Genomic DNA, 22,848 nt, shown 5'->3' with positions numbered 1-22,848 from the left:
TGGTTCTGTACACAACTGCTCTGCAAGTCATAAAGGCCTGAAATGAACAAATCTGATAGACTAAAATGTAGTAATTCTTGAAGCTTGATCTGAGATCCTTTGAAATCAAGGGAAATGTTACCACTGTGAGCAAAAAGATTTCAGATTAAGCCTTAGTGAATATACACTCTATTTCACACTGATAAAATAAAGGAGATGACTCACACAATGGCTCTAGACTGCTTTGAAAAGAAAACTCTATGTGACTGAACAAATAGTTTTACTGTAGCAGAAGGTGCTGTGGGTCCTTAATCATGTCTCATGTTGGTGAGAAGCACTGGGCTGATGACATGAGCCTGCTGCCTGGGACTGGGAGCGTGGGATTTCCATCTGGGCAGTGTGCTTGCTGCAAGCACAGGAGAAATTAATTACTGACATGTGGTGTACAGCAACATAAAGGTCAAGGACAGACTCCTGTTTAGTATGAGAAAACACTTCCTGTACAAGCCCCAGGTGCAAATCCTGCTGAGGCAGAGGCATTCAGATATTACACTGCCTGAGCTCTGGCTTCCATAATGGCCTAATGCACTCTCAGTTTTCCAGTTGAAGGGGGTCCAAAGTTGCTGCCGTACATTTATGGCAATATAAGTTTGTATTTGAACAGAACTCATGTTACCATTACATTCTTAGGGCAAATGTTCCAGGGGTTGCGTCCTGAGCTGCGATTTGAACAAAACGCTCCACCTAAATGTGATCAATAGATCCTGAAAAATCCCATGAAGAAAGTTCCTGCTTTTATTTTGAGAACTTTGCTGTTGGTAGTGGAAGTCATGAGCTGAACTGATAGCACATACAAACAATTTTTTTGTTTCCCAAATAAAATAGCCACTGCAGTTATATTAGTCAGGGCCTTAGCAATAGCTATATCTAGCTGTAGCTTTCATATGAAGATACACTTTTCCCCTGAAAACCTTACAATGCACACCACCAAGCTAAAATGGTTACTTTTGTGCATTGCTTGAAATAAATAATGTGTCTGCTTTTGGAGACTTTTAGTTGCAAATAAGCTCACATGACTGGCACTTTAATTACTTATCTGGAGCATCATGTAAATACAGAATAAGCAAAAAAAAAAAAAAAAAGAAAACTATTCAATATCAACTGTTTCAGACATGTCATTATATGAATTAGTGATAATTTGCTGTCAAAACCATAGGCACACTAAAATTAACCCACAGATACAACACACATATGGAGTAATTACAAAATTTCATTCACTACAAAGACTGCGTTATCCTTTAGCAGGTGCAATAAAATATGATGAATCAAAGTCTCTTGAAAATAGTATACATTAAAATAGCAGGAGCTGGTGTGTGTGATGCAGAAAGAAAAAGGCCAATACCCCTGTTTTTCAGCTACAAACTGCATATACCAAATTTATACTCTCCCCTTCTGTAGTAAATTGATTATACTGAATACAGAAGAATGTGGTTCATGCTAACAACTTTCTATGATGACTAGCGCATCATAGCCTTTTTAACCCAAAAAATGCTTATGTGACTATTTGTCCTGCCCTGGGTTGGATTTTGCTGCAGCAGTTCATACTCAAAACAATTAAGCTATATTAATATCATGCTAACAAGGACAGAGTCATGGGAAAAAGAAATTAACCAGAATTCCCCCTTAATGCTCCCCCAGGTGCTTCTCTCAGTGGTAGAAGACTAATTTTGAGGGCATAATATATTTCACACCTACTGTGTGCATTTCGAATATATTTTTTCTCACTAAGAACAATATTAATTTATGTAATAAACCAGAGTACTTTAATCAGCAGCACAAGCAAAGCCTTGATTTATTCTGCCTCAGAAATGAAGGGGAAGATGAAAGGATAGAAGATGTTTGTCTCTTTTGCTTTACCAGACATCTGCTTCAGGAAGCTTGGGTAGATAGAGGCTTGGACTTACTGTGGGATCAAAGGTAAATATAGCAAATTGTTTTAAAATTCATCAGTTCTATGAAATTAAAGAAGCATACATTCTCTAACTCATAGAGGCACTAAAAATGTGTGCATTGCATATGCTTTGTACATACACTATTACTGTGAGATTGTATGACCAGTATGTTATTCCTTTAATACTTAATGAAAGTCCATGGACCTGAAGATCCTCATCAGTTTGAGAATTTGAATTCTAATCATGAATGCCACAGCTGTGCTGACTCATCTGCACCCCAGGTAACAAAAGGAAAGGAGCTGACATTGCATGATCTCTTTTGACCCCGGAAAGGGCTGGAACAACACTTACATGGCATTTGAGACTTCCTCATCCCACGTAGGAAGAGTCGCTGTCTCACTTCCTAGGTTCTGTCAACTTTTCAGCTGATACCACCCCAGCATTACTTGCAGTGAGAGATGCTGGGCAGCATCCACACAGACAATAGCTCTAATCCTTCTTGAACAGGCTGCCGGGCCCAACACCCCTCCTGCTTTGTTGAATGTGCACATTGCTTACTAGGCAGCACTTCTTCTCTGCCTCTAAAGCAAACATATACCAATCTGGGTGACATTAACTGGACAGAGTTGTATTCTGAACAGGATGGTCCTGAAGACCCTACCAGACAAAAAAAATCTCCTCTGTCAAAACTTGTGCAAAGTAAGTATTCTTCTTTTACATAGCAGAGTCTGTAGGGCATTGTACCAATGAAACAGAGCAGACTTTGTGTTAAGAAAAGGAGCTTCTGTTATTCTGTGTCACTGCTTTATTTTTGGGCTTATATGGTACCACTTATGATATGGAATTTAGACTTCAGAAGTCACCAAAACAGAATATGTAAAAAGGAATGCAGAACTCTGACTGGCCTTTGCAGGAGTGCTCTACCCCTGCTCCAGAGCCCAGAATATTCTGTTTGTCCTGTCCTGCTGAGGACTTCATCAGTGAGTCCAAGGCACTTTCTGCTGGGAGGTCGTTTGGGCCCTGCACCACCTTCACACACTGAGGAAGGAGATGTGAGGTTCAGAGGCAGACTCTGACTTGTAGTGGCTGTCCCCTATTATCCTTTGTCCCCAGCTGCAGCATCCTTGGTGGCATTGAATCACAAAGTAATTAGGTTAGAAAAGACCTTTGAGATCGAGTCCGACTTTTGACTAGACACCACCATGTCAACTAGACCATGGAACTAAGTGCCATGTCCAGTCTTTCCTTAAGCAGTTCCAGAGACAATGACTCCACCACTTTCTGAGGGAGCCTGTTCCAAAGTTGACAACCCTTTCAGTGAAGGAATTCCTTCTAATGTCCAATCTGAACCACTCCTAGAACAGCTTGAGATTATATCCTACTGTCCTAGGAAAATAAGCAAAAACCCACTGGCTACAGGTGCCTGAAAGGAGGTTGTAGAGAGTGATAAGGTCATCCCTGAGCCTCCTTTTCTCCAAGCTGAATAACCCTACTCCCTCAGCTGTTCCTTATAGGCCTCCACCCTTCACCAGCTTGCTCCAGTACCAAGATGTCCCTTTTAAGGTGAGGGGCCCAGAACTGGACACAGCAGTCGAGGTGCGGCCTCACCAGTTCTGAGTGTGGGGGATGGGGGATGGCCACTGTCCTGGTCCTGCTGGCCACACTTTTGCTGATCTAGGCCAGGTGCCGTTGGTTTTCTTGACCACCTGAGCACACACTGGTTCATGTTCAGCTGCTATTGACCAGCACACCAAGGTTCTTTTCCACTGGGAAGCTTCCAGCCACTCTTAGCCCAGCCTGTAGCACTGCGTGGGGTTGTTGCATCTGAATGGCAGGACCAGGCACATGACCTTGTTGAATGTTCGATAATTGGATTTGGCCTTTTGATCCAGCCTCTCCAGATCCTGCTGCAGACCCTTCCTACCCTGTTGAGATCAACACTCCTGCCCATGAGGAGGTGGGGTAATGTCTCAGCTGCCCCTTCCCAAGAGACCTTTAATCTCCTAAAAAATCATTTAATGTGATTTATTCATATGGCATGACATACTTGCAGGTGACTAACTTGTCTTTTACATTTGGAGAAGGAGGTTGGACTACATGACCTCTGGAGATCCAACCTACATGACTTATGTGATTACAGCCACTGCCACACTTATCACAAGAAAATACAAGAGGGAACCAGCCATCTAATCTTATTCTAGTTTAAATAAAAATGCATATCTACCTAGGAAAGTTTTTTTAGATAAAAATTAAGAACATTAAATTAATAACAGCAGCATCAGTACCACACCTCATCTGGGCTGCATCTGCCAAAGTGATTGTCTTTTCTAAGGTAAGCTTCAGCTACCTATGTCTGTTCCCTACATCCCAACATGCCTGTTTTGCCACAGCCGCCTGCTATGTGCTGTAGCATGTAAGCCCACCTGACCAAAGGCCGAGAGACATGGACTGCATCCTGTGATGCCCTAGCTCCTGTGAGAAGCTAGGTCCCACCATCCTGTGGGCTGGGGGACCCAGGATGTTCTCTGGCCAATCACTACTACAGGGCAAAGGCAGCAGGACTGGGATAGTGCATCATATTCCTCACAAATTACAAAACACAACAGGGAGATAACTCTGGCTAAATTCCTGGCGAGATGCACCAAATTTCTGTGCAGCCTGAGCAACCCCAAAGCTCGTGCCCCAGAAGAGGTTGTATCTGTGGGTGGCCGAAAGCTGGGTCTTCCCTCTTGCACACCCACTCTTTGTGGGGATGATCAGGCCATAGGTTCCTTGTGGCTCTCCCCATAGTGGTGAGGGCACTGCTTCACTTGGGACCATAATGGAAGATCAGAAGCAGCCAAATGCTCTGGAAGCATTTCACTGCCTGTTGATTCACAGGTGCTGGTGACACAGAGACTCCTCAGCTGGCACAGCAATTCTCAGAGCACCCGATGGTTGCAAAAGAGAGACTGAAACCTGAACATCTCCAGGTTATTGCAGCAAATTAAATATGATGAAACATAGCAGACAGTTTTATATGCTCTATTAACTCTATTAGACCTTTGTATTGGAATAATTTATTGCTGGATTCCACACAGCACAGATAAAGTTCCAAACATCCTCTGATTCTGTTACTTTGCGGAGGCCTGGGCATCAAAGATACATCCAGTAAGAGCCAGTAGGAGCTGAAAGTTCATTCTAGAGGCTCTCCCAACCATGTCAAAGGAGCACCTGTAGCTCCTATGTCTAGTTGTCTTTTGACACGCTGACACAGTTGGCACACTTGCTAGGAAACTCCATTCCAAAAGAGTGCTGAAGTTCTGTGGAGACTGTCCAACAAGTTGTGCTCTTCTGAATGACCATGTGTGAAGTACTCCGTGTTTCAAATAATTTTGATTTGTTTCTCACCTTGCGATCTGCTGGAGCAGCACTGGTTGTAGAGCAGATGACTTCCTGCATACTCATGCTGGTGGAGTCACTATCTGCTTCATCTGTTGCTGAAGGTGACAAACACACCTGAGGGCTGAGTGCCTGCAGGAGGAAAGTGTGGCAGTTCAGAAGTTATTTGTAGGTGTCTCTCTGTAGTGGTCACAAACAGAATGCTTGTGCTGCTCCTCATGCTCCTCTGCACTGAGATGGTGCAGGCACTCGCCTCTAATGGATGATTCCTCTTGGATGAGTTTGCTAATGTCTCCAGTTGTGTCACTCACGAAACTTATCTTCATGATTTCTGAAAGACCCCATTAACACTGCATTAGAATCCTGATGGCTTTCATTCACTGAATTATTTAATTACTTAAATTTTTAAAGCATATCAGAATACCTTTTAAGTCAAGTGTGACCTTCTGGTCTTTGAGAGGGGCTGACCTTGAGCAAGATTCAGGGGGCTGTTGCAGCCTTGCTTTCTGTCTTCACACGTGCTCTCACTGCAGCACTCAGCCTTGCACCTTCACAAAAAGGTGTTGTTGAGGGAAGCAGCATGCTAAGTGGTTTTCTTTTTTGTGATTTATCCAAGTGCCTGTTTGCTCCCACATGCTGTGAGTGGATAATAGCAGTTCTCAATCAAAGTTAAAATTACTAACGCTCTTGTCTGTGGAAAATTTAGTGCAGGAAAAAAAAAAGGTTAACGATGCTGCTATGCTACCAATCTTACTATGGTTTGTCTTATCTTCATTCCTGCATCTTTGTGAGCATTATTGTACTGACAGGTTATTCCAGTTGATCTCTCTGCTGAAACCAATGTAAGGCAACTATATCTGACATTTTGTTAAGATGGTGAAACTAGTATTAAAAAAAAGCCATGTAAACAAAAAACTGTTTTTTTCCCCTAACACTATGTTCATCATCCAGTAAACACTCACAACTCAGCAGTGTGCTGACAGCACAGTGATTAGCACAGAGAATCACTCCATCCTCCTCTTGAATATATGCTTACAGCAATAAATTTTGCCTATGTATTTTCTCATAGCTAGAAGCTGTTGAAATTATTTAGCACAGGATGTTGGAGTAGCTTGAAGAAAAAAATAGCAACAACAGCAGCCACTCTCATTTCAAGTTATTGGCACTTCACTGTCCATCTGCAGTTCCATCATAGGGAGGCAACATACCATCATTTCTCTTTTTCTCATTGTGTTCACCCAAGGTTCTTTTGTGGCACATGTTACGATTACATTTTAATTGTAGTCTGCTACAACCTTTTGCCAGTGTAAAAGGGCAGAGAGTTGATCCTTTCACTTATATATTCTCCGTCTTCTACTGAACACATTTAATTTATGGGAAGTGGAAAATGGGACAGCATTAGGGTTTCATATATTCATGTACAAAAGTAATTTTAGTTGAGATAGATGAACTCTGATGGATTACACAGCGTCAAATTATATGCTTCAAATTATATGGTGTAGTGACGGAGTGGTTTGCCCAAGTCACGCTAGGCTCCTTATCTAAAAAGGTCTTATATCAGGCATCTGAAACTATTCTTGAGTACTTAATCAAAACCAGTCTGATTTTTAGGGGTCATCAGCATGCATAGACTGGTGCCTAAATGACTCTGTATGGTGAGAGTGCCTCAAATGACTGCTTGCTTGGTAGTCTGAGCTCTAGCCACCCTCTTCTGTGCCTGGTCTCTGACACACTGAAGCCTCCAGCAGATAGATGAAGTTATCTTTGGGCTGCCTCATGCCCAGCCAGAATCCCACTGAATATGGCAAGTTCCCTGTGGTGCTTTAGAGAATGATCAGCAAATTTCAAAGTTTACCCTTAAGATATAATTGTGTTCAAAGATTGTCCTCCTCTGCATCTTGGATGTCTTTAGTGTGCTCTTCCATACTTACCCTTGTACTACATGGAAGCTTTGCTGTTGTGTTGGCTCATGTGCTCCAGATATGCAGACATGTGCTTTTGGTATCACTCCATACCTTTCTTTCATGAGACCAACACAAAGTTCTTGGCAGATAGTGGGAAAATGTCAATTTTCACACAAATTTTGGAATGCTCACTCTCAAATCTTCCAATCCCAGCTTTCCCAAGACTCCATGGTTGCTGGAGTCTTGCTGCAACACAAACCTTCAGCATGAAACGTGACAGTACTTCCAAAGGCAGTTGCTGGATCTGTTGCCATGCTGAGACTGAGATACGTATTTAGCTCCCAGATTATCACCCTTCAAGATTTCCTGCATAGAACGAGATATGGGCGGGCTCAGGGGGAGCAGGTAAGGTGCTGCCCTAAGCCCTGGGTCTTTCCCAGAGACCTTGCAGCTCTGCGTGTGTTTGCCTTAGGAGCCAAAAAGGAAGCTGACTTAATGCATGTGATCAGGCACCCCTCAGACACTTCTTGCCTTAATTATATTTACATAGGAGTTACAACAAATAGAAGGAAAACTGCTCTTATTAGCACAGCTTGACATTCCCAGTGCATTAGCACATTAAATGATCTGGTGACAGAGTAAATAAGACACAAATTACTTTTAAAATGCTTTTACAACAAATTCTAAGATGTTTCCATCTCAAAAGTGACCTGAAGTTGTTAACAATTTGCAAAAACAACCCCATCAACTAAAATAAGGGTTTCAATAGAATCATATAAATGTTTCAAATTATCAAGTTAAAGTATTCAGCACAACTGGATTCAAATATGCATATTCATTTTCATCTAAGGCCCTACAACAACTGGACTGCCTCCACACTATAGCAGCCAGGAGCAAACATCTCTGCAGGAGCCCTCTGCTTTTCCAGAGGCAGAACAGCTTCCCCGATGAACCCAAAGGTTTTTGAGATCCTTTAAAGAACACCCAACTTTGTAACCCTTCTGGAGGCCCCAGGGACTGAAGCTGAATATTGTCCAGTTGTGGCAGTCACAGAATCACAGAAAGGTTTAGCCCTTGGAAAACAGAAAAGCCCTTTAAGGTCATCCATTTCAACCATTAACCCAGCACTGCCAAGTCCAACACTCAACCATGTCCCTAAGTGCCACATCTACACGTGTTTTAAGCACTTCAAGGGACAGCAATTCCACAACTTCCCTGGTCAGCCCATTCCAATGCTTGACAGCCCTTTCAGTCAAGAAATTGTTTCCAGCATCCAATCTAAACCTCTCCTGATGAAATGTGAGGCATTTTCCTCTTCTTCTCTAGCATATTACTTGGGAGAAGGGACTGACATTCCCTTCCTTTCAGGTTCCCCTTTCAGTTAGTTATACTAAGTGACCTGAAAGCCTGGAGCCTCCCTTTTTTCCAGGTCAAACACCCCCAGCTCCCTCAACTGCTCCACAAAAGAACTTTAATGAGACTCTTTTGCTCCAGACCTTTCACTGGTTTCATCATGCCCTCACCGCTCTTTGTTGAGTCACAAAAATTATTTAATTTTTTCCCACTGCCTCCCAAGGTGTCATTTGGGCAAGGAGCTGGCAATCTGCCCTGGGCATCTGAACAGCAAATCCAGGTAGGCAGAAATGGGCCACATCAGGATACAGTGCTCTGTGAGACAGCTACCATGGCCAGGTGTGCTGGCAGCAGTGCACATTGCTCCCACTGTGTTCTGGATTAAGACTTCAACATCTTGATGGGATATTATATACATTTTATTGCCAGCTTCATCTTATACACCACCAAAGCCAGTATTTAATTTAGAACAGCTTTATTCAGAGATATTTAACCAGAGAGTATCTCAATCTGGAGGTGTGGGAAAAGAGATCATTTAATTTCTTTAATTTTTTTTCTGGTTATTTTCAGCAGTCCTCTATTCAAAATAACTTGGAGCTATGCATAAAGGCTCATTATAAAACCTATCTAGGGGATTGAGTCACATAGCTGTGCATTTAAATCTCCTTAAGCATGTTTCAACAGTCTCAAATACACGATGCTAAATTGGAGATGGGATTTTTGGATTAGAGATGGTGAAATGGGAAAGGGAGCACCAAGGTTAGAAACTAAGTGAAAGTCTGGCTTCTGCATAGGGCTGCGAGGTTTCATCAGGAATGCTGGCTTGCAGGAAGGATCTCCTTGGCTTGAGATAACCAAACAGCACCAACTACATCAGGCTCTGTGAAGCTCCCTGAAGAAGAAAGATGTGTGCACTAGGACAGCAGTGCCACTCTTAAAAAAGCGTACTTTGCACCTGAGGAGCTCAGAGTTTGATAATTTAATACCTTTGGAAGAAGCTGGAGATGGCATGCTCTGCTCAAAAGAACTGCTCTCCCCTGCAGGAACAGAGTTGAGACCCAGAGCTTCATGATTAAGCTGAAACCAATACAGTAGAGCTACCTTTTCTCCCTGAGACCAAGGCTCATAAATTTGCCAGATTATTTTGACATATTTTCTCCACTCTGAGGATTTTAACTTTACTTTCGACAATACCTTTTAGCTTGGAAACACTGTTGATTTTCTCTGCAGACTCTTGCCAGAATAAAAAGAGGGAGGAAAAAAAAAAGTTCATTTCCAGACACTTGAGAGTATTGGAATTGTTCAGGTGCTGAAGTCAATGCAAGGCATCAGCTGATAAGTGGGAGGCTTAGATGTAAAAAATCTCAAGGTAACAAGACAATGATTTGAAAAGGCCTTCTTTCTTCCGATTACTACTGAGAAAGGATGATATTACAGTGAACCTTGTTAAAATGAAATATTCCCAACAGAGAATAATTGATGTTAGTGCTACTGTCAAACTGAAGATCTGAAAGGGACTGATTACATTTTCTACTAGGAATAACTTTCTATTTTGTCACAGCTTCAACTGAGCAATCCCATTAATCTCAAACCTGAGATTACCTCAAATCTGAATCCCAGACCCTCTGCCTAATTTCTGCTGGGAAATAGCACAACCAGCACTACCTAAGCAACAGTGGCTGAATTTGATGCCCTTAAATCAGAAGAGTATGTAAAAACATTCTACACAGTCTTTAATAGCTCATTCTAAGGAGCATGCAGGTCGAAGAAAGCAAGCGTCCATGAAGCTGGTGTCTAGTGGTGGTGGTTGGTTTGGCTATTCACTGCTGGGACAGGGAACAAGGGATTCTATCCTCATGCTCCTGTGTGGGGCTTTGGGGAAATGCATTGGGCTAAAAATGGGAACCCAGAGACTCTGCTTGCTAGTGGGAAATTTCTCTCCCCTCCTGTCTCACTGTCTCTAGCTCATGACTGGGGCAATGTGCTCTCCTTCCAGCTTCTATCCATGTTTCTGTTTGGTCCTGGCTCCGAGACTAAAGGAAAGCAGTTGACTGCCTCCCTTGAGTGTCTCAGCCTGTTAAGTCCAAGAGAGGTGCATATGCTCTGCCTTGGAGAGAGCACATCAAGAGAAACATCACCTTGTGTTTCAAGAGAAAGCATCAGCTAGAAATGAAGGGCATTAGCACATCATCTACACAACTACAGCAGCTCTGAAGTGTTCCAGCAACAATCCCTCACTGGATTTTTACCCCATTCCCGAGTGTTTCTTTGAAGTAGTGTGCTTATTCCCTGGCTACATTGCAGAGAATGAGAGAGAAACTGGATGAGCAGTTTTCAGTCAGAATGCTAGTTGTGTCTCCTCTCACCATGGCTGGGCTGTCAGGACCAGTTCCGTCCCCCTGGGGGATGAGTGGTGTTGCTGCTTGTCTCCAAAGAGTGACCAGGCATCACAGGACTAAGGGAAATTGAAAAAAAAAAAAAGCCCCAAAAAAATCCAAAACAACTGGGGTGGTTGAAAGTCTCAATAAAGTCAGAATTCTGGAAAGGCTGAGGAAAATCAGAGTTGAGCTCCCTGCCATCTATCTAAGCATCCTGGAAAGTTGATGCATTGAGAAGCCTCAAGAAAAGTAGAACAGGATTGGTCCAACTGAAGTAGACCAGCAGGATTTCTCCTTAAACCAAACAGAGGTCCTTTTCTTTTTTGTAATCCCAGAAGCAGTATAAACAACAGCAATACTTTCTAGAAATTGAAGCAACAGCCATTTAAAAAAATAGCTGATGTTAAATATAACTCACTTCTGAGGACATTAACAGAATTTGCAGGGGCCATTAAAAGAATAGAGCTCACTTTTCATCCCACATGAAACCATAAGTCATGTTTTTTTTCTTATCTAGGTTATGTTTGGAACACAAAATGTCAGAAAACCGTAAGGGTTTTTGAGTCACAGGAAGTAGTTTTCTCTGCCTGGATGACTTCGATTTAAAAAAAGAGTCTAAAGGTGAAGGTGTAGAGATCTCTACATAATCAGAGATATTCTGACTCTTTCCAAAGATACTGGCTACATCCACATGTGAATGTGCACACTTGTGAATTCAGTGCAAAGGATAATGCAACCACGGATAAACGCTGGCACAAAAAGGTTAACACCGGAGGGCAACTGGAAGTAGGTGATGCATCAACACATCTGCTGAAATTGAATTTGAAGGATAGAAAGTGTACTGGAAATGGCTTCAAGGGAAACTTATGCCTAAATAAGCTGACAAAATCAGCAATTTAGGGCACTATTTTTTAGCACATCTGACAGGCTTGTGAGAGAAATTGAATATAATTTTTGAGGGAATGATGGTATTAGGTAAAGAGACATCATTTTTGAGACCTATAAATAATCAGTTGTCCAGGGACATTTCTGAAGGCAATGTTGATTCCACAAGAAGCACTGACCATCTAGATCTTTCCAATGACTACCTAGATCTCTGTCCATTGACAGTTCAGTGCAGGAATGCAAGGAAACACCAAGGAATTTTTGATCATTTAACTCCATCATTTTAGGCATTGCTAGATCACCAGAATGTGGCAGTTATCAGTGGACATAACCTGTCGATGGTTTTCTTACCATCATCTGGCTGGTAATCACTGCCCAAGGTCTACTTTTACATGCATTGTGCACTTCAGGCTGCCTTCAACTCTGTAACATCCTTTTATTTGTCCCCCTCCGCCCGCCCTTTATCTGCCAGAAACCATTCTAGCCTAAGTGAAAATTCAGACTGGTTGATTTTCAGAATGATTTTCATGATCATGCAGAATCACTCAGCCTTGTTCTGCACACAGTTTGAACCACACATGCAGGATTTCATGCCTCATGGAACAGCTTAAAAGTACACTATCTAAAATGGCCTAAAATTAGATCAGTGTTGGTACTGTTGTACTGGATAGTGAAATTGTTTAAAGGTTGTTACATTAAAAGTTCCATCAAGCTATTTGTTGCTGAATCAAAATTTTTTAATGTCTAAAATACTAAAAATGAAATTACTATCCTTTTCTGATGAAGACAATATTTAAAAACCATTATTTTATAATCTAATTTCAGAGAAAAAACATTTTTCTGAAAATAAACCATGGTATCGTCAGTATCATGAATTAAACACACAGAGAAGAGAGACATTACAGGCATCCAAAACATAATTTCTGAAAGAAAGATATTTCCCCCCCGCCCCTTGAATAATGCCCATTGTGTGCCTGGTTAGAAAGCAATAGCTTGGTTATGGAATAATGGAAATTTTACCATGAAAATGCTGCCTGCACATTAAAATCATCCCATAGGTGACATAGTTCTGCAAGGTTCTGGGCTATAACTCTGTCAGTAAATAAGGACTATATTACTGTGGCTCTTAATGTTAGGTGAATGACTAGAATGTGCTATACGTGAAAAAGAGAACATCAAATTAAGCTGTGCTGTAAAAATTAAAGTACAAGATGAGACAAATGCTAGCCTCTGCATTTTTAACCTACTTTTACGTTTTTCATTCTAAGTTCAAGCTCCAAAGCTGTTGCTGCAGGCCCCCAGCCAGGTAATAATTAGCATTGACTCCATGATTGCAGAAGGCTGATCTATTGCTTTATTATAGCATCTTATACTATATTATACTATACTTATAAAGAAACTCAGTAACCCTTACAGCTAATCTGATACAGCTTTGACCTAATTGGTCAATCAATCCAAACACCATCCAGTGTCCAATTAAGAAATCACCCTTTGGTAAACAAATCTCCATGACACATTCCACATGTGCACAACAGCAGGTGCAACAAGTGGAGATAAGAATTGTTTCTCATTCTTTTCTCTGATCTTCTCACAGCCTTCCCCAGGACAATGCCTGGGAAAGTCTGTGCCTGCTCTCTGCGGCCAGACAGCTGCTGCCACACAAAGCCTGTGTGGTAACAGCTCTACTGCTTTTTTCTGGCCGTGGTGCACCTGGAGGTCCCAGGGCACAGCTGCCCAGCAGGGAGAGCCAGGAGCCTTTTAAGGGACATGCCTGTCTGTGTTTAAAGGAACATTCCTGTATGGGGCTGATCAGTGACACAGGAGCTGGTCACACCTGGAGCACTCGTAAAGCGTGGGAGATGGATGCAACTCAATGTCATTCACTTGTTGGAAACTGCTTTAGTTAAGGTGGCAAACTCTCAGGGTTCACTCCATCTTTTGATTCTGGCTTCTCTGGACCACCCTTTCAATCTGTATTTTTTTCCCAATCCTCCTCTAATGCCCAAGCAGAATTACTGCCAAGGGATGGCCAGGGTGAATACAGACAGGGATCAATGAGATACTTGTCCCCTGGTCACAAGCCTTACTGAATAGTGTGGAGTGTGGCCAGCAGACGGTGATGATTCTCAGCTCACTCTGTCCATGAGGAAAAGCTACAGGATCATTTTAAATGTGACAGCCTGGATCTCATATACAGGGTATGCAAAAGCTCCTTCACATAAGAATATCTTGGGGAAGATCCTGCACTTGAATCTAATCACACCTTCTGAATTCCTCAAACTATAAAGGAGCCGGGGTAATAGAATTTTACCTTAGAAAACTTCCTCACAAACAAAGAATAAAGTAAATGAGCTTAAGAAAAGTTAAATGTTTTAATAGACTGTGGAAGACATTTAAGTAACATTTCCTTCCCTGATTATACATTAAAAATTCATTTACATGTTTCCAGACCTCTATTGGCAGTTCCCAGACCTCTATTGGCTCCAGTGGAATGGACAAAACCCCAAACTATGTGCAGTGAGTTTGTAGAGATAGCAGGGACTCAAGAAAATTAGCATGATTTTTTTCTTTCAATATACTACTGTGACTGGGCCAAGTCCTTACTCCTCCCCTGGCCCTGATGTCTGGACCTGCCCATGCTCTAGGTTTAAGCTTTCCTGGTAATGTGAAGTGGTGCCTCAGCACGAGCCTCAAGGTCATCTCCCTCCCTCAGCTTGGATGTCCCTAAGGCTCATCCAGGATGTTCTCATTTGTTCTTCTGGCTGCTCTTCATCAGCACTGGGCAGAGTTCTCTGCTAGCACTTATTAACAGGAACAGTTTGCAAAAACTGCAGGATTGTAAGTTTCCAAACATCCATGCTGTGCTTTTTAACAGCAAGTGAAAACAGTTACAAATATCTCCACCAGTAAATCCCAGTATATTTATCATCCACCTACATATCAAACTTGTCTCAAAGCAAGCTGTGCTTAAGTCTCTAGTGTATTTAGTTTTCTTTATATGTTTTTTCCTCCTCTATGAAATATGACAAGTGTTCCCCTTTTTCCTTTTTGCGCGTGTGTGCTTTTTTTTTCTTTAGTGAAGTGTCTGCAAACACTTCTTCTATTATCAAACACTTGGAGAACAAGCAGGCTTTACTTTTGTAGGATATGTGTTTACTCTTAGCAGCTTAGTATGTATGTTTAATCAGAAGTCAGAGCCTAAAACCAACAGTGATTGAAAACTGATATTTTGATGCTAAATACTGTAGCCTTTTTTAAGAGACAACTGGACTACACTAAGTCATTAAGAAGTGTCAATTTCCATTTAATATGAGAAGGCTCCAGAGCATATTTGACACAATTGCTGTTCATGGAAGATTTCTCCATTTCGTGTGTCTTTCACAAACACTTCTGCAGCTACCAGGAAGAAGAGGAAGTCTATGTCTGCTTCAAACTCCATGGGACAGAGATCAACATAACTAAAAGGTCAAATACAGAGCTGACTTCACTTCTTTAACAATAATAGTAATAGAAATTCTGTGTAGAAATTTCCCTGCTTTCTTGTTCCGAACTTTTCCACAAGTAGGAGCAGCTAGGACTGTAGTCCTTATGTCCAAACAACATTTTGGACCCCTCAGATCCCACAGAGGCACAGCCAGGATGCACAGTCCCATCACAGAAAGTCTTCTTCAATAACAAATTGTAAGGATCTTAGATAACTAAGAAGCACTATAGAGAAGCACTATACTATTTCTCATACTATAATAAGAGTTTATTATTATTTCTTGCTAACTTTTTTTTTTGTTTGTTTTGTTCTCCCCTGTAAGAGAGGCTTTTTCTTCTATGTCTATGTATTACCTGACAACTGGAAAATATCCGAAGAAGGAGACCAGAGACTCCCTAATAGCAAAAGGCTCAAATAGCTAATGAGATCTTCCCCAGCCCTTCTTTGTGTTCAATGGGTGAAGTTTTTGAGGACCCATGGGAGGAATTCCAACATGGACAGGATGATTGCTGGTTTTCAGAGGAACACAGTATGCTTTAATATCCTTGAAAACTCTCTTAAGGCTCAGCAAACAGCTGCTGTGAGATTCATCCAGAGAAAGGCTCAGACACACGTGCAGCAGGAAAGTTCAATTGTAATTCAGGTGAGTGTTCCTATCTATACCAGCCCAAATGTATAATTTGTCCAATTATTCAGGAATTTCAGACCTTTGTTTCAGTCCAGTGAACAAAACCAGTGATATTCTGGGCTCTTAATTCAAGATGATCATGCACAGAACAATTTGATTTTCAGCTGTCTCCACACTGTGAAGTTCACACACACCGTACAGAGCAGTTTTATCAAATATTTACTGCTCTGCCAGACCACTTGCCTGCTTTATGCTGGCCTATGAAATACAACAGCTAGAAAGGCATTAGTCTCACCAGGAAGAGAAAAGTGGATACTTAACTGTCACAACTCAGGGAAACAAGAATTGTATGGAAAACCACCTCAGCAGAGACAGCTAACACAGCAAGCTGTGTCAAACAGAGCTGGGTGCAGCATGTACCCAGGTTGGCCACTTCACTCTGGTCAGACTGTTCTGATCCTAACAAGTTTAGCATAATCAGTTGGAAAATACCTAATAAACAAAACTTATTGTGCGCCTACTTGTAACCCGTTTCAGACCTCACTCACTTTCCAAACTGGATGCTAACTATTAACCTATTTCAGCAATTTAAAAAGCACTTTGTTTTAATGTCCTTTAATGAAATGTCATTGTAAATATATAAAAATTAAGTTATTTGCTGTATAAACATGTGAATTGTGCCTGTGTATTATGATCATCCACACTCATGACAGGGTCTTGCTTGGAAGCCAACTTAGGTTTTGCACCTTTGGATATTTTGGGATATGAAGCTAAGACACAGCATGGACACAGCTTTGCTAAGTTCCAAGTATTTCCCCTCATGCAGAACTTCACACATCTGAGAAATGCTACTACTCAAAAGCATTACTGCAAGAACAGGGTGGTGTTGATAGAAAGCTGTCCAGTTTAAAATTAAGATACTAATTTGACTGGCAGTCATTGTGTGTTTGAGTCAGGACAATATACTTACAGCTCAATGGTCTACAAAACTCTCTCTTAAGAGAAAATGAAAGATTTTCATCAACAAAACACTTGAAGCAAGGCATGGAACATTCAATTCTGTGAAACACAGAATAGTGGAATTATCCTGGCAATTTACACGTGAGCTCTGAGTCAGTGCTTTCAGGCAGGGAATAATTCCACATATGCATCCCTAATGAAACGGGATCATAAATCTTTCTGAATGGTGCTTTTCAGTTTTTATGCTTGGCTTCAATTTTGCCTCCTACATGAAAGACACTGGAAGACAGAAGCAGCACAGGGTCTAGCCCATGGGACACAGTTCATGAGAGCATTTTGCTATGTGGGACCCCATTTGTATGGTCTTATCCTAGTTTGAAATGGGTATTTATATGAGTATTTGTAATGGTATTAAAAAAAAAAAAAAAGAAAATAAAGGACAAAAGAGCAGAACAGCAGGGCAGGTAAAATCGCTGTCTGGCGTGGCAGATAGCTGGCCTGCTTGATTATAAAAAAAACCAAACAAAGTAAACCAGAACCACTAAAACCTTAATCGGAGTATCTATCTAATTTAGCTTGTGGGGAGGAATACATTAAAGTAAATGTGTCGGTCTATAACTATCTTGCCTTTTTGTGCTGCTTTTGCTGTAAGTATAAACTAAAATCGTTTCAAGCAGATTAAAAAAGAGGTGGATCTGGAGCTAGTCAGTGTATTTGGGCCCTGTCACAAATTGTGAGATACTGCCACAGCAGAGATAGTTGCAAAACCACCCAGAGGCAAAACGAGGGTGTCGGGAGGGGCAGGAAACAGCCAAAGGCTCATGTAGCCCATGCTGGGACTGGGGGCTGTCCATCCTGGAGAACAGGATGCATGTTACGCCCCTCCTCTGAAAGGCTCTGCCAGAGAGATGTCACTTCATCCAAGATGTGGGCTCAGGGAAGGGATCATTCCTGGCCTTCCTTGACTTCTAGCTCTTAAAAGAGCATAAATTGTTAAATCAACCAGTAGCATAATTAGAAGCTGTCAGCATGATATTCCTCCAGGATATCTGAACTTGGAAAGTCTTGCAGGGAAAAAGGGATAATTCTGCAAGTGCAGTGATAAAGGTCTCAGTGCATCCTGTTCCCTGCCAGGCCGAAGCCATGGCATTTGGCCAAAAGTGTAAAGGAACAGGATTTCCAGTGGTAGTAACCCAGTGACAATGCTGGGGACTTGGAAGACACTGCTCGCCAGACATTTTAAATTGCATTTGATGAGCTGCTGATATGATACCACTGCATATATTTTGATAGTTATTGGGGAGACTGAATAATGGTTTGGGTGCTACCAAAACCTCCATTTTTAGGATCCCAAACAGACCCCTGGGAGAGCGTGGGGGACCCTGAAAGGCAATTTTATTATAAGCTTCTGCAACAGACAAATACTTGCTTTGCCTGCTCCCAAAAGAGATGTCCCTTTGTGTCTTTCTGCAGGAATGGGGCTGGGCAGGAAGAAGCTGTACCCCATGTCCCACAGGCCCTTTGGGAAGGGAAGTGCCCAGCAATGGGTGCTTATAGTTCATGGAGAAGGAAACTCTGGCAATGTGGATGGTGTCCAGAACAGAGGCAGGAGTGGACATGTCCCCTGCCCCCAGCAGTCACGAGGTGAGGTGTTTGTTTCCCCGCAGGTCCAGGGAGAGCAGGCAGATGATGTATTGCCAAGAGTCTGCCAGCTGGGCAAAAGGATCCAGCCAGCAAAGAAAACAGAGGGAAACCTGGTATTTAAAAAGCCCTGTACATCAGCCACAGCCTTGGCAACTGCCATTTGTAAGATTAAGCCTTGTCTTCAATAGGGTGGCCTTACTTTCAGCATTTTGGCTCCTTGTTCCCATTCTGGATTTGAGGAAACAATACGGAAAAGGGAAGTTCCACATGAGCAGAGGAGTTAAATGTTGGGGCTGATGAGTTTGCTTATTCTGTTTCTAAATAATGTGGAGGCCCAAACTTTGTTTTGCCCAAGATGACTTTGCTGTCTGTGGGACTAAAGAAAAATATCCCTTTGTAGGAGTAGCTCCCTGGTACAAAAGCACTCTTGCCAAGGGCTACCCAAGCCCAGCAGATCTAAGGATATACCCTGTCATTCTTTCAGGGCGTTTCCTTGCCTGGAGAGGAGTACAGCTGCTGCTTCCCTTTGGGAAGTTTCTCAGCAGGTCCAACACCATGGTTACGGAGGAGCTTGAGTCCATACTGGCTGCACAGGGAGCAGGTAGGTTCCTTCCTTTTGGAGCAAACTTAGAAATCTTGGCTCTACAAGCATGTCCTGCTTCAGTTCACTCTTGAGGTTAAAGAGCCTGATTAATCTCCCTCAGACCATGTTTTTAAGTCCTTTCCTGCACCCTTGCCAGGTAATTGACAGCTGTGTCCCAAGTGGTGGATGGACTCCTTCAGCCAAGACCCCATCAACATCAAGCTGTGGGACCAAATCCCACCACATATTTTGTAGGGTTCAATCCTCCTTGTGCAGCATTGTGAAACGTCTGGCTTTCTCTCAGCACTGTGTTTTTTTACTGGTAGAAGTGTTACCAGGCAAGCTGCTTCCCATATTACATTTGTGTAGCAGATAATTCCCAGCTCAGCATGATGCTCCCTACCTGGCCTTCTTGAACTCACTTCTGCAGATCACATCTCTACTTCACCTCAGCTACATTCAAATTCTGATCTCATCTGTACCTGCTGAACTTCCCACCACAGTGGCCTCCACAGACCCCACATTTATTACTGCCAGGACTGTCAAGAGCACAAAATCATCTATGTAAAAAGGTTTAGAAGAGCTAATCCACCAGCTGTTTGCAGAAGTAAAATCTTGGGAAGGTGTTTCATTTTACACAGGCTAAATGCTGTTGACAGGGCTGTTTGTAGACAGACATATTTACATGAGCATGTGGAGAAATAGGTGCTTGTCTTTTTAATACACTAGTCACTTTACAAGGGAGATCCAGAGAAATATTTTCAGACAAGTTGTGTCAGGGATTAGTTTGACAGACTTAATTAGATGGAGTTGAGTTTGGCCTGGTGACCTTTTTCTTTTTCCTGGTGTACTCCATGTGTTTTACCAATGACTCTCCAAACAGCTTTCAACTGATTCAAGACTTTCTTGCTGTTTGTGTTGGGATTTTTTTTTCTCCCTTTTTAAGATATGAGACTACTTCCTTTGTGTCCTGGAAGAGACCCTTGTGTCCTAAACATATAATTCTTACAGGGATGTTCTGCTAAATCCAAACCCCTCAGTCAGAAAGAGGCTGCTGCCACTTTCCTCTTTACTTACTAATGCAATTGCCAGCAAGGGGCACCAGGATTTCAACAGAAATGCCAGGATCAGGGAAACACAAATTTTAAAGCTGATATCAACTGTCTTTAGGTGGCCATTTAGTGAAGCTGGTGGGTTTTACAGAGAAAAGAAAAAGGAAAAGGAAACCCCAAAACTGCCCCCAACAGCAACAAAGGCACATTATCAACAGCAACAGGCTGAAGCTCAGAACAGCAAAACCAACACTGCCGCTGTCTGTACACTCCTGAAGTTGTTAAATAACAATACAAGCAAACATACATCTTAAATTTATTAAAGTTCTTAAAACAGGCATGTTTATCTGCATCCTGAAAAGAATGGGAAGATATCCAAGGATACAGATTATTTCAGCATGCACAGGACTTTGTCAATAGAGGAAAAACAGGACACAGTTAAGTACAATTTTCTCTAATTTCATAGGAATCCAAGAGTACCTCACAGAAGAACGAAGATATTTAGAAATAAATGCTACTCTTCGGACATCTTAATTATATAATGCTGTCCTTTTTTCATGGTGACAAGTGCTCTGGTTCCTGAAAATTATCTATGTATCTGGTGCCTGACAATCTATGCTTTTGGTGCTTATACATGAATTTGAGATCATGGTTTTAAGAAAGAAGAGCTTTTCTGTGTGCTTATACTTTTAAAATTGGGTAGATGCTATAAAAGGTGCCCTCCCAAGTCTCAAAGTTTGAGACATGACTGAAATGCAAAGGTAGGCTGAAGCCAATCCACGATTATGGAGGGCTACTGGCTCCTAGGAGATTGTAATCTGCATTTCAAGACAGTCAAGAGCCGCTCACTCTATACTTAGAGACCACCTAAAAAACCCTGGGAAAAATCCACATGGCCGGTGATTACCTTGTTCTTGTGCAGAGAGGCTGACAATGCTGTTCAGTCCATGTTTTGCCTGATTTGGTCTGCCTTGAACTTTTGAAAGACTATGATTCATGCAATTGAATACTTCAATGAACAGTACTTAAGCCCTGGTTTGGGGAATCAAAGAAGCACATTTGCCTTCAGCCTTGCCTTTAGCTTCTGAGTAATTCCACTGAAGCTCATCGTATGTAAGCCCTCACTTGAATTTAACAAGTACTTTGCTGGGTTGATGCTATTTTTACATGTCTCTCTATGGAAAATTAGTGCATCATTAGAGGTGCAGATTTGGTGGGTTTTGCTTTTTTTTTTTTTTTTTTTTTTTTAACTTAGGGCCTCAGTTTTTGAATGTATGATCTCATGGTAATTCCAATCCTTTGAAATGGGACATTTCAGAATTTTTTCTGTAAGATTCCCAGCCACCAGGAAATAACTAAACACAGATTAAATGCCTTATGCTGTTAATAACATGCCATTTAGTCGCCGTGGACACAAACTTGTAGTGTTAGGCTGGTTACAAGCAATAAAATACACTAGCCCTCTTCTCTGCTCGTCACCTGTCTAGATACTGAAGGACCGTACAGCCTGTAGCCAAATGAAGGTCTCGATTCCACCTGCTGCTCGTTTTGAGTCACAAGGACTTTCAGGTCCTTGATGAACAGTTCAATACCTGCATTTCATGCCCCCGGAGGTCCATTGCTGAAGCAAGGAATACAATCTACCTCGTACAGTACCGAGAATAACTATTCTTACATCCTATGCATCATTTCACCATTCAGCCCCCACTTTGGTGTGAGAAAGCAAGGGGAGAGTACTGACGGCTTCACCTACTGAGGGGTACTTTAGAGTGGACCTCACAGCAGCACAAATAGAGACTGGGGATGCCCGGACAGCCCCGGAGAGGACGCTGCTCACCGGGACCGCGGGAGCACCGGGCGCCGCGGGGGAGCCGCTCTAGGCGTGGTACGCCCGCCGTTGACCCCTTCTCCGAGCTTCCCGAGGTACCACAGCCCTCGGCAGAGCTCCGCAGGGTTCAAGGAGCCCTCCGGGACCCCGCCTCAAAGCTCACGGAGGAAAACTTCGCGGTTCACAGAGAAAGCGGAGGGCGGCATCCTGCTGCCTGCCCGCCCGCCGCCGGTCGCCTCGAGGCAGCAGCGGGGAATGTCAGACGAAGCGCCCCGCACACTCCCGCAGCTCCTACGAGCCCCGCGCGGTCCCGTTCCTCCTCCCGCCGCCCCCAGCCCCGGGCGCTCACCTGAGCCCGGCGGCCGCGGCTCCTGTAGCCCCTGTTGGGGGTGTCCGCCGCGGGGAGGGGGCCGAGCTCCGCCGCCTCCCCGCAGCGCGGCAGCCGCCGAGTGCCGCGCTGCTCCCGGCGCTGGGATTTATCGGCGGCAGCGGGCGGGGTGGGGGAAACGCCGTGCGGAGCCACTTCGGGGCGCGCCGCGACCGCGGGCAGCGCCCGCTGCCTTCCCGCCCCCCTGGGCGGGGGGAGCCGGCAGGGTCGCGCCGAGGGAGGGGAAGTGAGGATGAGGATGGGGATGAGGATGCAGCAGCTCCGTTCCGCTCCGCGGCAGCGGCAACACGGCACCGCCCCCTCCCCGCCGCGCCCGCCGAGGAGCACCTCCGCCCTCCCGTCGCCGGGCAGCGCCGGGCAGGGCGGCTCCGGGCACCGAGGCGTGCGGAGCGAGCGGCCCCGGTGCCGCCGCTGTGGCCAAGCCACCGGCGCTGCTCCTGCCGGCGCGG

The 22,848-nt window shown here is 43.3% G+C and overlaps 1 protein-coding gene across 2 annotated transcripts in view; it reads right to left on the bottom strand.

Annotated features, from left to right (window-relative positions):
* HTR1E (5-hydroxytryptamine receptor 1E) overlaps window positions 1-22,499 on the bottom strand; it is a 35,877-nt gene extending 13,378 nt beyond the window's left edge. Inside the window, exon 1 of one of the 2 annotated variants that reach the window (XM_032747235.3) lies at window positions 22,361-22,499. The gene's annotated coding sequence lies outside the window, so the exon portion shown is untranslated. The remainder of the gene's footprint in view (window positions 1-22,360) is intronic. The other variant, XM_072926622.1, reaches the window with a different exon arrangement.
* Window positions 22,500-22,848: the final 349 nt, after the last annotated feature.

This window comes from Taeniopygia guttata, chromosome 3, assembly GCF_048771995.1.
Source record: "Taeniopygia guttata chromosome 3, bTaeGut7.mat, whole genome shotgun sequence".
Taxonomy (NCBI): domain Eukaryota; kingdom Metazoa; phylum Chordata; class Aves; order Passeriformes; family Estrildidae; genus Taeniopygia; species Taeniopygia guttata.
The sequence above is the reverse complement of the archived record's forward strand: the minus strand, read 5'-3'. Positions and strand labels throughout refer to the sequence as shown.